We start from the raw sequence: 5,019 nt of genomic DNA, 5'->3' as shown, positions 1-5,019 counted from the left end.
CTTTTCCCTTATTTCCCAATGGAATAGAAGCCTTAAGCCACTATTACAGTTAGGTGATCATAGAGATTTGTTGGAAATGAGACAAGAGAAGATAATAAAATCCTCTACCCATGGAGTTGAACTAAGACAATATCTTGGGGCAAGACCATTAGAGGTCTACTATACCCAGAGAGGGTTAGGATGACTGAGAAAGGCTTCCATCCCTAGAACCAGAGACAGATTTCCTGTTTAAGACTGAGGTTATATCAGAACAATAGAAAAGGAACTTCACCATCCACAACCATGCTAATAAATACTGTGTAATAAGTAAAAATCATTCTACTGCTCGGAGAGGACCAAACACATAGGGATTCTTTCTGAGGTTCAGATTCAAAGGAAAGACTTCAAACTGAGGGTGGAGCAGATATTGAGAACTATCTTGTGGTGAACCAGCCTCCACTTTAAGCACATGGCAATGTCAGTGGTAGGTGAAGCCTCTTCATAAGTGGTTAGCTGATGGTAACTATAGCAACAACAAAATCCAACTCCAGTTCAATTCATAACTAGATTAACACAACCCTCTGCTCTAAAGGCATCACTGAAAACAACAAAAATGTGGGCCAATTTTCTGGCACAACATATATGTACCTCAAGCTTTACTATTTTACATTAGACGTTTGGATTTCAACAACAATAAAATTACAAGGAACACAAAGAGACAAGAAAACACAATGAACTGCTAAGAGAGACAAAGCAATCAACATAATCAGATGCAGCTATGACAGAGATATTGAAACAGTTGTACAGTGAATACAAAATAAATGTAATTAATATGTTAAAGGCTTTAGTGGAAAAGTTGAAACACATGCAAACTATATGAGTGATTTTTATCAGAGGGATGAAAAATTGGTTAAGAAATAATCTAATGGAAATACTGCAAGTAATAAACAAAAGAGAAGAGGAAGAATGTTTTGTGTGTTCATTAGTAGGCTCAATAAAGATAAGAAAAGAATGAGTGAAATTTAAAAGAGATCAAAATTAGTTACACAAACTAAGATACGAAGAAAAAAATTGACAAAATAGAATAGAGCTTTGAAGAGCTGTGGGACATTTACGTAATTGAAATCTCAGTAGGAGATGATAAAGATAATAGGGCAGAAAAAAACATCTGAACAGATAATGGGTGAGGATTTTCCAAAAGTAATGTCAAACACAAAACCAGAATAAAAACCAAAATACAGATACAAACACACACACACCAGTGTGCGCAGAGCAGGGAGACATCCAGCAGGGGAGGCGGAAGCTCCTCAGAGACCACACACCCTGCAGTGCTGCCGTGTGACCCAGCAGGTAGGCCTCACTGCTGCCACCCATTTCCATCCCCAGCCAGGCCCAGTGAGTACAGAGCAGGGAGACATCCAGCGGGGGAGGCAGAAGCTCCACAGACACCACACGCCATGTGGTGCCAGCATGCAACCCAGCAGCCTGGCCCAGTGTGCACGGAGCAGGGAGACATCCAGCAGGGGAGGTGGAAGCTCCGCAGATACCGCATGCCCAGTGGTGCTGCTGAGTGATCCAGCAGCACAGCTTGCGTGCATGCTGACCAGAGAGGTGGCTCCCCGGAGAGGCCCAAGACCTGAGGCAACTACACATGCAAGTCACTAGTGGCCCACTGAGTAGACATTCATGTAGCCATAACAAATTGGCAACCCCAGCAACATCCTAGCCAGTCAATAGTGTCAAATCAGTGGATTGTGGGGCTGAGCCTGTGGCGCACTTGGGAGAGTGCAGTGCTGGGAGTGCAGCAGTGTTGAGATAATGGGGGAGGATTTTCCAAAAGTAATGTCAATCACAAAACCAGAATAAAAACCAAAATGCACATACAAATGCACACACACACAGACACAGACACACACGCACACACACACACACACACACACACACACACTATACATGTCATTTAAATTTCTGCAAACTAAATAGAAGGAGAAAATCATAAAGTTATCCAGAAGAAAACACATTACATGTAGATGACCAAAAACACGTTTTCCAGCACATTTCTCATCAGTGATAAAAGGAAAGAAAAAAAGAAAAAACCTCTTTAAACAGAATTCTATACCCAGTGAAAATATCAGTCAAAAAATCAAGAAGAAATAAAGACTTTTTCAGACAAACAGACCAACGTGTGCTGAGAGTTTATTGTCAGTAGTCCTGCACTGTAAGAAATTTTAAAGGAACTCAGTAGTCCTTCACTGTAAGAAATATTAAAGGAATTTTTTCAAGTATAAGGAATTATGAAATCAGACAGTAACTTAAATAAGGAATTTTTTCAAGTATAAGGAATTATGATATCAGACAGTAACTTAAAATGCACAAAAAATATGAAGAGCACTGGAAATGACATAAATGAAGATAAATATAAACCTGTTAGTTTATTATGTTTAATTTCTTTAAAAGATGATTCTCTAAAGCATATATAACAGCAAGGTACTGCATATTAATAGACTATTTAAAAAGAAAACGTATAACAACAACAGTACAAAGTACTGGAGGAAATAATTGGCAGTACACTGTTGGAAGGTCCTTACACTACTTACAAAATGGTATGATATTATTTCAAAGTAGACTTTGATTAATTCAACATCTATATTGTAAACACTAGGACAACTAAAATATTTTTTACAAAAAATGTAAATAGTAAGTCAATAATAGAGGTAAAATGGAATAAAAAATATTTAATGAATTGAAAAAGCAGGAAAAAAGACAGAGGAGAAAAAGAACAGGTAAAACAGAAAAAAAAACTATGAAAATATCATATTTTAATTCACAATGTCAGTAATTACATTAAATATAGTGTAAACCTACCAAATTGAAAGATAGAATGTCAGATATGATTTAAAAAAAAAAAGATCCAACTTTATGCTGTATGCAAGAAAACCATGTTAAATTTAAAAGTCTAATATTAGCCTATGTAATAAAAGGCTACGAAAACAATTACAATGAAAATACTAATAAACAAAGCTGGAATTGGTATATTAAAAATATAAGAAAAAGTAGACTTCAGAACAACAACATTACCTGGGAAAGGAAGGAATGTGACGTAATGATAAAGGGTCAGCTCTACAAGAAGCCATAGCACCTCTATTTGCTCACACCTAATAGCAAAGCTACAAAATATATAAAATTGAAACTAATAGAACTGAAAGGAAAATAGAGAGAGACTGCTATAGACTAAATATTCGTGTTCTCCCAAAGTTCATATGTTGAAATCCTAATTCCCAATGTTATGGTACAAGAGGTAGGGCCCTTGAGAGGCCTTTGAGACCCCTGAGAGCTCCTTCAATCTTTCCATGTTGTGAGGACACAGTGAGAAGACAACCATCTATGAACCGGGGAGTGGGTCCTCACCCGACACCAAATCTGCCCATACGTTGATCTTGGACTTCTGAGCCTCCAGATTTGTGAAGAATAAATTCTTGTTTTCAAAAGCCATCCAGTGTATAGTTTTCTGTTACAGCAGCCCAAATGGACTAAGACAGAGACTTCAACAAACCTTTCTTGGTAATATAAATATTACCATTTATATAAAATATAAAAAAGGTTCAGAAAATCAATAAGGGCATAGAATTGAACATCATCAATTGACTTGTTCTAATTGACATTGAAAGATGTGACCAAATAACAGCAGAATTCACATTCTTTTGAAGCACAAAGTATTCACCAGGCTAGTTCATATTCTGACCATAAAATGTATTTAAAACATTGAAGATAATTGAAATTATACAAAATTTGTTCTTGAATCACAATGGAATTAGACTAGAGATCCATTACATAAAGATATCTGGAGAATCTCCAAATGTCTGAAAATTAGACAACCCACTTCTCAATAATCCATGAATCCACGTGGAAATCATAAAGAAAATAAAGAGAATATTTTTAATTGAATGAAAATGAAAATGAAAAATAATTAGCATGCAGATAAAGGAGCGCTTTTTGGGAAATGTACAGCATGAAATGCTTATACTGAAAAAGAATAAAGACATATAAAATCAATGATCTAAGCTTATATCTTCAGAAACTTGAAAAAGGTAATACTCAAATAATGTGAAATCAGTATGTCAAAGAGATATGTGCGGTTTCATGTTAATTGCAGCATTATTTACAATAGCCATAATATGGAATCAACCTATGTGTCCGTAAAAAGATGCATCAATAAAGAAAGTGTGCTATGTATACCCAATGGAATACTATTCACCCTTAAAAAACAAGAAAATATTATCATTTGCAACAACGTGGATGACCCTAGAGTACATGATGTTTGAAATAAGCCATGCACAGAAAGACAAGTACTGTGTGGTCTCATTTATATGTAGACCTCACATAAGTAGAGAGTAGAATGGTGGTTACCAGGGAATGCAGCCTGGGCACTGGGCAGATATTGTTCAAAGGCCACAAAATGTCAGTTATATGGGAAGAATAAGTTCAGAGATCTATTGCACGTAATGGCATACTTGAAATTTGCTAAGTGGGTAGGTCTTAAGTGTTGTCACCACAAAATACAGTATGTGAGGTAATGCATGTTAATTAGCCTTTGTGATGTTGCCTTTCCACATGTATATATATTTCAAAACATGTTGTACACAATAAGTATATAAAATGTTCACTAAATAAAAAGTAGATGTGTAGATTTTAAAATAATGGTAATAAATAAACAGAGTCTTAGAGATCTGTGGGATACTAGGGGAGTTCAAGAAGGAGAGGAAAGAGATAAATAGGCAGAAAGAATATTTGAGAAAAAATGGCCCCAAACTTTACAAGTCTGAGGAGAGGTGCAGATGTATATTTATATCAAAAAATGTTAAAACGAGGAGACTCAAAATATTAGCAGATGTGTACATTAACAAATTCATAACATTTACATATAATGTTATTAATACTATTGTAATTATCAGTACTTAATATTTAAAAATTTAATGCATAATTCCTTTGGGTATAGACCCAGAAATGGGATTGCTGGGTCAATAGTAATTCTATTTTTAG

Source organism: Galeopterus variegatus, unplaced genomic scaffold, assembly GCF_000696425.1.
Source record: "Galeopterus variegatus unplaced genomic scaffold, G_variegatus-3.0.2 Scaffold14020, whole genome shotgun sequence".
NCBI lineage: Eukaryota > Metazoa > Chordata > Mammalia > Dermoptera > Cynocephalidae > Galeopterus > Galeopterus variegatus.
Note: the sequence above shows the minus strand (reverse complement) of the source record.